This window comes from Cibotium barometz, chromosome 6 (assembly GCF_041138505.1).
Source record: "Cibotium barometz isolate CiBa-2024 chromosome 6, ASM4113850v1, whole genome shotgun sequence".
Taxonomy (NCBI): domain Eukaryota; kingdom Viridiplantae; phylum Streptophyta; class Polypodiopsida; order Cyatheales; family Cibotiaceae; genus Cibotium; species Cibotium barometz.
Window position 1 is genome coordinate 55,741,540 of NC_141051.1, and position 9,696 is coordinate 55,751,235.

Genomic DNA, 9,696 nt, shown 5'->3' on the forward strand with positions numbered 1-9,696 from the left:
TGTTGTGTTCTCCTTTGTGTGTGTGAGAGAGATGGTGACTATGGCTTCTCTCCTTCTTTATGATTGATGGATATGGATTAGGGTTTGCTTCTCTTGTGTGTGTTCCTTCCTGCTTCTATTTTTTATCATGGTATCAGAGCCTAGGGCTTATTAGTTGAGTTGTGAGAGTGAGTGAGAGAAGAGGGAAGAAGAAGAAAAAGCTGTGAAGGAAGCCATTGGAGCTTGGAGCAAAGGAGAAGCTGTGGAGCACACATCGGCATCAGATCTGAGAGCTAAGGACCATTGGTAAGTGTAGCAAGACCCCCTCTGCGGATTGCAGGTATCAAGAGCAAGTGTAAGAGAAGATTAAAGGTGCAAAAGAAAGCAGAAAATTTCTGTTTTGAAGCTTTCATGGAAAGCTTGTGAATGAATGTACTTTGGCACATGTATTTTGGGAAATGCAAGCAAAGAAGTGAAGGTCTCATGTATTTGGAAGGGCACATGTACTGGCAACTCAGGAGCAAATCATTCATGCAAAAAATTGATGCATTACAAGTGATGTGTGAAGGAAAAATTCTGGTTTTGTGAACTCCTGCAAAACAGAAAACATACCCCCCCCCCCCCCCCCCCCCCCCCCCCCGTGGAGGATCGATTGCGGAAGCTAGAGGAAGAATTGAGCCAAACCCTTCAAGCACATGTTAGTTTAGGTCATTGCTAAGGTGCTGATGATGTCAATGAGCAATTGCCCCTCTTCTACAGCCCCCAGGAGCAGGCGGCGCATCTTGGAGCAGATTCTTGGACAGGTTTCAATGATTATGGTCTAATTCCCTCATTTGGACACCAAATTGGATGCTTTAAAGCTTGGAGTACTTAGCAAAAGTGTTATTGAGAGCAAGATAACATTTGGGGCAGCTCACTTGATGTATTTGGAGCTCATTGAACTCAATTAGTAGAGGTTTGCAGGTTTGCAGAAAGTCTGTCCAGAAACAGAGCATTATTAATCAAGGCATTAATCCTTGTCTATATCAAATTGGCCTAATTCCTTTGGTACAAGTAGAGTCCTATGAGTTGCTAAACTTTTGATTCAAAAAGTTTTGAATTTGGACAAGATTTGAAGGAGATAGAGTACTTTTAGTGAGAGGTGGTACCTGACAGATGCAGAAAAAAGCAAACCAGGGAGCTACAAAAATTGGTGGTTCTCATTCACCTTGAAGAATTTGATCAAACCCTTCTAGGATATGTTGGAGCAATGTGTTGGGAAGCCAATGCAAGTTGAATCATTGAATTTGGACAAGATTTGAAGGATTTAGACCATAATCTTGTGACTAGTTACTGGCGAGAAATTACTGGCGAGAAAACAAACCAGAAACTTTTTTGTGAAGGAGTATCATTTGGTGTCAACTTTGATCAAGTGTACATTGTTGATGCATCATTGTGGGATGTTAATGCACACAATTTGCAAGCATTTGATGTGATTTGGAGAGATTTGAAGCTTTACAGGTCCTGTATACAATTTGTCAAAGGGGTACATCTACTATATCTTTGCAACAATGGGAGATGGTCCGATACAGATTGTTGGAGAGAAGCTTGACCGCACTAACTTTCAAGTGTGGAAGTTTCGAATGAAGAGTTTTTTGAAAGGCAAAGGTTTATGGAGTCTTGTCTCGGATGAAGACCCGGAGCCATACCTACCTCCTCAACCAAATAATGCTCAGTTGGTGGCTCACAAGCAATGGGTAGAGCGGTCTTCGAAAGTGTTGCAATATTTTTCAATATGTGTAACAGATGCCTTGCTTATTCACATCCAAGATGCAGATACACCGAAAGAAGCATGGGGTATATTGTGCCGAATGTATGAGATAGACACTGGTGCAAGGAAGATACAACTAAAGCAACAGATTCACAGTGTAACATGAAGGAATCGGAGTATACATGAGTATGTTCAGGAAATCAAGGGTTATGCAGATTCCTTGTCATCAATCCATGCCCCAATGGATGATGATGATTTGGTTGCTCTCACATTACGTGGTTTAGGCAAAGAATACAAATCTTTTGACACTTCCATCTCAGTAAGGTTGGGAGGAATGCCAGACTTTAATGAGCTTGTGTCATTGCTCATTGTGGAAGAATTGAAGCTTGGCCTTGGTGGTATGAGTGTTACAGGTGGTGCATCCTCGTCGAGCAATGATGAGCATGCAAGGAATCATGCTTTTTACTCATCTAGAGGCTTTTGAGGCAGGGGGAGATTTACCCCTCGAGGCCGTGGAGGCCGTGGTTGGAATGACAGGTCTACTCAACCACAATCAAATCAGAATTTTCAGAATTCACAGTCATCATTTGGATCACGTGGAGGTCGTGGATTTCAATCCCATAGGGGGAGATTTGGAACAGGTGCTCGTGGGGTAGAGGACGATGGCAAGGTCCTCAACAAAATTTGAATGGGATTGAATGTCACTATTGTGGCAAACTTGGACATATGGCAAAAGATTGTTACAAAAAGCAGAATGATGTGAGGAATGGAAGACCACAACATGGAAATTATGCATCTACTAGCAACAATGATGGGAGTTCAAATCATCTTTTTGCGATGAAGCACATTATGGGGACAATGGATTCTCAGAGTGCTAGAGATGAGTCATGGTATATGGATTCAGGTGCCTCAAACCACATGACATGTCATGGTGAGTGGTTTGAGAAGATGCAACCATTGGATACAAATGGTTATGTGGTCACAGGAGATGATACTCAGCATCTTATAACACATGTTGGCAGTGTGCCTTTGAGGATGCATGATGGAAATGTGAAGAATATGTCAGAAGTGTTATATGTACCATCCATCACAAAGAATTTGGCATCAGTAGGCCAAATGGTTGAGCAGGGATTACAAGTAAGATTCAATGAGAATGGCTGTTTTGTGGAAGACTTTAAGCATGGCTGTAGATTGATTGCCAAGGGCAAGAAGGAAGGAAGGTTGTTCAAATTGGATGCAGGCATACCAGAATTGAGCTCAGCCATGTTTTCAAAGAGCAATGGGATTGTGCAGGACATTGACATGTGGCACAAGAGGATTGGACATGTCAATATACAGAGATTAAAGAACATGCAAACAAGAGGCATTGTCAGTGGATTGCCTCGATTCAAATATGATGGACATATGCATGTTTGTGAAGCCTGTCAGTTTGGAAAGCAGGCAAGGTTGAGGTTTCCTAGGGAAGGAAATATGAGTAACAGGCCACTTGAGATAGTACATAGTGATGTATGGGGCCCTGCACAAAATCCATCTATCAAAGGAAGTCTATACTATGTGACATTTATAGATGACTTCAGCAGGATGACATGGATATATTTTTTGAAAGAGAAGAGTGAAGTGCTGGAAAAGTTCATGGATTTCAAAGCTCTTGTAGAAAAGCAATATGGCTGTTGGATTAAATGTTTGAGAACAGATGGAGGTGGTGAATACACCTCAAAAGCTTTTGAGCATTTCTTGCGGAAGCATGGGATAAGAAGACAGTTGACATGCAGGTATACACCTCAGCAGAATGGTGTGGCTGAGAGAAAGAATCGAGTCATATGTGAAGTGGCAAGGGCAATGCTTAATGAAAAGAGCATGCCAGACTACTATTGGGCAGAAGCATGTGCTACTGCAGTGTATATCCTGAACAAAACACCTACAGCAGCCATTCATGGAAGCACGCCAGAGATGCGGCTTACAAGTTACAGGCCAGACATTGGACATCTCAAAGTCTTTGGATGCGTAGCTTATGTCCATGTGCCTGATGAAAGAATACGGAAGTTGGATCCTAAGGCAGAGAAATGTGTATTTGTTGGATATGCACAGGATCGAAAGGCCTACAAATGTTATAACCCTCAAACTAGACAAGTAGTCATCTCACGAGATGTGGTGTTTGATGAGCTTGCTAGTTGGTACAAAGCAAAAGATGAGGGAGTTATTGACTCACTTGAGGCAGATGTGTCTGTGAACTTGCCATCACAAGCAAGTTCTAGTTCTACTACTATGTCTGGGCCAGCAGAGCAGAAGCTGAGAGTAGCAGTGTACGTCCATGGTCAGGACGTTTGAGGCATGAGAGTGTGAGCACTGGGAGTAGTGCTATGGATAAAGGCAAGAAGAAAGTCGAAGGAATTGGAATCACAGGTTATGACTCATCTAGTTCTGAGAGTTTGGATGAGGAGCTCGGCATACCTGTTTTACGCACACCTGGTGCTAGGCAGGACAGATATGTGCCCCCACATGCTAGAGTTACAGGTATACAGAGTGACCCGCATGCATTGCGGAGATCCCAGAGAGTCAGATATCCAGTTGAAAGATTGACATATCGAGATTTTGCTATGCAATATGCATACATGACATCTATGGTAAAGCATGTGGAACCTACATGCTATACAGAGGCTATTGGAGAGCATGTATGGGAGAAATCCATGGATGAAGAGATGGATGCTTTGGACAAAAATGATACATGGGAATTGGCTGAGTTACCTCAAGGAAAGAATGCAATTGGTTGCAAATGGGTGTATAAGGTAAAGTGCAAGTCAGATGGCAGCCTAGAGAGACATAAGGCAAGGCTGGTCGCTAAAGGATATGCACAAACTTATGGTCTTGATTATGATGAAACTTTCAGCCGAGTGGCTAAGATGGCTACAGTGAGGTCTATCATTGCACTAGCAGCACAAAAAGGTTGGGCTTTACATCAAATGGATGTAAAAAATGCTTTCTTGAATGGTGAACTACAAGAAGAGGTGTACATGGAACAGCCAGAAGGATATGTACATCCAAAATATCCGACTTTTGTTTGCAGGTTAAAGAAAGCAATCTATGGTTTGAAGCAAGCACCTCGTGCTTGGAGTGACAAGATCAGCAGATATCTTGTCAGTATTGGATTTGTGGTTGGAAATGCAGACTCTTCCCTTTATGTGAAGAAGACACATGATGGTATCATGATGATAGTCATTTATGTTGATGATTTGATTATCACAGGTGATTGTGGGAAAGGCATTGATGAGGTTAAGGCCTCTTTATGCAAAGAGTTTGATATGAAAGACCTTGGTGATTTAAGGTTCTTTCTTGGCATTGAGGTGATTAGAACAAGCAAGGGTATATGGTTGGTGCAAAGGCAATATGCACTTGACATGCTGGCAAAGTATGGTATGACAGCATGTAAACCAAGGTTGACACCATTAGAGCAGAACATGAAGCTTAGGGCTGATTTGGGTGATGAGCTTGATGATATCACCATGTACAGGAAAATGGTTGGTAGCCTTATCTACATGACCATTTACAAGGCCAGATCTCAGTTATGCAGTTGGTTTGGTAAGTCAGTTTATGCAGAGTCCTCGTAAACCTCACTTGGATGCTGTGAGACGTATTCTGAGATACGTCAAAACTACCGTGCATTATGGTCTTTTCTATGAGGCAGGAAAAGACATGCATGTCTATGGATATACAGATGCAGATTGGGCCGGTAGTGCATATGACAGGCGGTCTCCCAGTGGCTATGTTTTCAGCCTTGGTAGTGGAGCTGTGAGTTGGAGCAGTAAAAAGCAACCTACAGTTGCTTTATCTACCACAGAGGCAGAGTATCGTGGAGCAGCCATAGCTGCATGTGAGGCTATGTGGTTGAAGAAGTTGCTAGATGATGTCAGGTTACAGAGTGATATGAGAGTTGTCATTCATTGTGACAACATGAGTAGTATTCAGCTTGCTAGCAACCCAGTTTATCATGCTAGGACCAAACATATTGAGGTCCACTATCACTTCATCAGAGAGAAGGTGCTAGATGGGCATGTTGATTTGACATATGTGCAGACAGATGAGCAGGTTGCAGATATCTTTACCAAAGCACTTGGTAAGGATAAGTTCGAGTATTTTCGTACTAGATTGGGAGTCCTAGAGATGGACATGTCGAGCTTGAGGGGGAGTGTTGAAATGTCAAGCTCGTATACAGCTGGAGGATAGCACATGGGTGCTGACAGAGTGACAGTATGGTAGATAGATATTGTGTGGTGTGTTTATGACCGCGTCCATTTGGTCATGTGTGGTGTGGACATTACATTAGGTTTACTTTGTAGTGTGGACATAACACTATGTTGTGTTCTCCTTTGTGTGTGTGAGAGAGATGGTGACTATGGCTTCTCTCCTTCTTTATGATTGATGGATATGGATTAGGGTTTGATTCTCTTGTGTGTGTTCCTTCCTGCTTCTGTTTTTTATCAGGCCCTAGGGGGGGCGAAGTTGGTTTCTCTTGCCAACAATCATTATAGATTATCTTGTATTACGTAGGGCCATTCTAAAGTACATTAAGATACACGGGAATAAAAACTAGCCTTAGGAAACACAAGATAATCTAGCCTAGCCCTAGAACCAAGCTACCATGAAAACATCTACATCATCTTTGTTAGCAGCTTGGCCCTAACGCCAATTTACTTTAGCAAAGATGTTGGTTCTTTGTTGATGGTAGCTCTACCAGTGGCCCTAGGGCCAAGCTAGATTCTCTTGCAAGGGTCACTCTTGCCATGCACATGCAGAGATGGGCCCTAGGGACATTCTACCATGCAATCTTGAGAGGATCACCCTACGGAAAACCTAGGGCCAAGTTACCAAACTAAATCTACATCATCTTTGGTGGAAACTTTGCCCTAGGGCCAATCTACCAGCAAAGATGATGTAGATTTCCTAGGGCCAAGCTAGATTCTCTTGCAAGGGTCATTCTTTCCATCCACATGCAAGGATGGACCCAAGGGCCATTCTAGCATGCAATCTTAAGAGCATGGCCCTAGGAAACATAAGATAATCTAACTACCACACACAAGATAATCTAGCTTTGCCCGAGGGGAGACTACCATGAACAAATTTAGATCATTTTTACTGGCAGATTGGCTACCAGCAAAGATGGTGTTTCTTTATTGATGGTATCTTGGCCCTAAGGATTGGCCCTAGGGGCGATTTAGATTCTCTTACAAGTTTCACACTTGCCATGCACATGGAGAGATGGGCCAATCCTTAGGGCCAAGATACCATCAATAAAGAAACACCATCTTTGCTGGTAGCCAATCTGCCAGTAAAAAATCGGCAAATTGGCTACCACAGCAAAGATGGTGTTTCTTTATTGATGGTATCTTGGCCCTAAGGATTGGCCCTAGGGGCGATCTATATTCTCTTACAAGTTTCACACTTGCCATGCACATGGAGAGATGGGCCCAAGGGCCATTCTACCTTGAAATCTTGAGAGAATGGCCCTAGGAACCCACTAAGAGATTCTAGCTACCACACTCAGGATAATCTAGCTTGGCTGTACGACAAAGCTACCATAAAAAAATCTAGAAGAAAAGATGGTGTTTATTTGTTAATGGTAGCTTGTCTCCCTAGGACCAATATACCAGCAATGCGGATGCAGATTTGTTAATATTATCTTTGCTTACAGCCAAGCTAGATTCTATTACAAGGGTCACTCTTGCCATGCACATGTAGAGATGGGCCTAAGGGGAATTATACCTTGCTATCTTGAGAGAATGGTTCTTGATAACCCAATAAGATCTAGCTACCACACAACACAAGAGAATCTATCTTTGCCCTAGGGCCAAGCTACCATGAACCAATCTACATCATCTTTGCTAGCACGGGCCAATTTACCATCAAATATGGTGTTGTTTTGTTGATGATAGCTTGGCCATATGACCATAGATGATGTAGATTGCTCCCAGGGCCACGCTAGATTCTCTTGCAAGGGTCATGCTTGGTATGCACATTCAAAGATGGACCGAAAGGGCCATCCTACCATGCAATATTGAGAGAATGGCCCTAGGGTTCACAAGAGAATCTAGCAACCACACACAAGAGACTATACTTTGGCCCTAGTTAGCTTAGCCATAGAGCAAAGCTAGATCATCTTGCAAGGGTCACTCTTTCCATACACATGTAGAGATGGGACCAAGGGCCATTCTAGCATGCAATATTGATAGAATGTCCCTAGGGTTCACAAGAGAACCTAGCTACGACATACATAATAGAATCTAGCTACCACACATAATAGATACTAGCTTGGGCCTGAGGGCCAAGCTACTACGAACAAATATACATCATTTTTGTTGGTGGCAGCTTTCCCCTAGGGCCAATATAACACCAAAGATGGTGTTGCTTTGTTGATGGTAGCATGGCCATAGGGCCAGTCTACCAGCAAAGAGCATGTAGGATTTTTCATGGTAACATGGCCCTAGGGCCAAGCTAGATTCTCTTGAAAGGGTCACTCTTGCCATGCACATGCAGAGATGGGCCCAAGGGCCATTCTACCATTAAATTTTGAGAGAATGGCCCTAGGGAGCACAAGAGACCCACACATAATTTACTTGGTCCTAGGGCCAAGCTACCATGATCAAATCTACTTCATGTTTGCTGGCAGCTTGGCCCTAGCAAAGATGGTGTTGCTTTATTCCTGGTAGCTTGGCTCTATGGCCAAGCTACCAGTAAAGAGGACGTAGATTTGGTGGCACACACAAGAGAATCTAGCTACCACACACAAGTGAATATAGGGCCAAGCTACCATGACCAAATCTACATTATCTTTACTGGAACCTTGGCCCTAGGGTCAATCTACCAGTAAAGATGGTGTTGCTCTAATGATTTTAGCTTGGCCGTAGGGCCAAGCTACCAGTAAAGATGATGTAGATTTGTTCATGGTATCTTGGCCTTAGGGCTGCCAAGCTAGATTCTATTGCAAGGGCTACTCTTGCCACGCACATGTAGAGACGGGCCCAAGGGCCATTCTACCATGCTATCTTGAGAGGATGGCTATTGAGAACCCAAGAGGATCTACCACACACACAAGAGAATCTATCTTGGCACCCTAGGGCCAAGCTACCATGAACAAATCTACATCATCCTTTCCTAGCAGGGCCAATATACCCGCAAAGATGGTGTCTCTTTGTTGATGATACCTTGGCCCTATGACCAAGCTAATATCAAAGATGATGTAGATTGGTTTATAGTAGACTAGTCCTAGGTAGCTTGGGCCTAGGGCCAAGCTAGATTCTCTTGCAAGGGTCACTCTTGGCATGCACATTCAGAGATGGGACCAAGGGCCATTCTACCATGCGATATTGAGAGAATGGCCCTAGGGTTCATAAGAGAATGTAGCTACCACACATAGGAGAGTCTAGATACCACCCACAAGAGAATCTAGCTTGGCCCTAGGTAGCTTGGCCATAGAGCCGAGCTAGATTCTCTTGCAAGGGTCATGCTTGCTATACACATGCAGAGATGGCACCAAGGGCCATTGTAGCATGAAATCTTGAGAGAATGGCCCTAGGGTTCATAAGAGAATCTAGCTACCACACATAATAGAATCTAACTTGGCCCTAGGGCGGCCAAGCTACTATGAACACATTTACATCATCTTTGTTGGTAGCTTGTCCCTAGGGCCAATATAATAGCAAAGATGGTGTTTCTTTATTGATGGTAGCATGGCCATAGGGCCAATCTACCATTAGAGAGGACGTAGATTTGTAACTTGGCCCTAGGTAGCATGGCACTAAGGCCAAGCTAGATTCTTTTGCAAGGGTCACTCTTGCCATGCACATGGAGAGATGGGTCCAAGGTCCATTCTACCATGCAATCTTGAGGGATTGGCCCTAGGGACCACAAGATACCAACACACAATTAGCTTGGTCCTAGGGCCAAGCTACCATGAACAACAAATATACTTCATG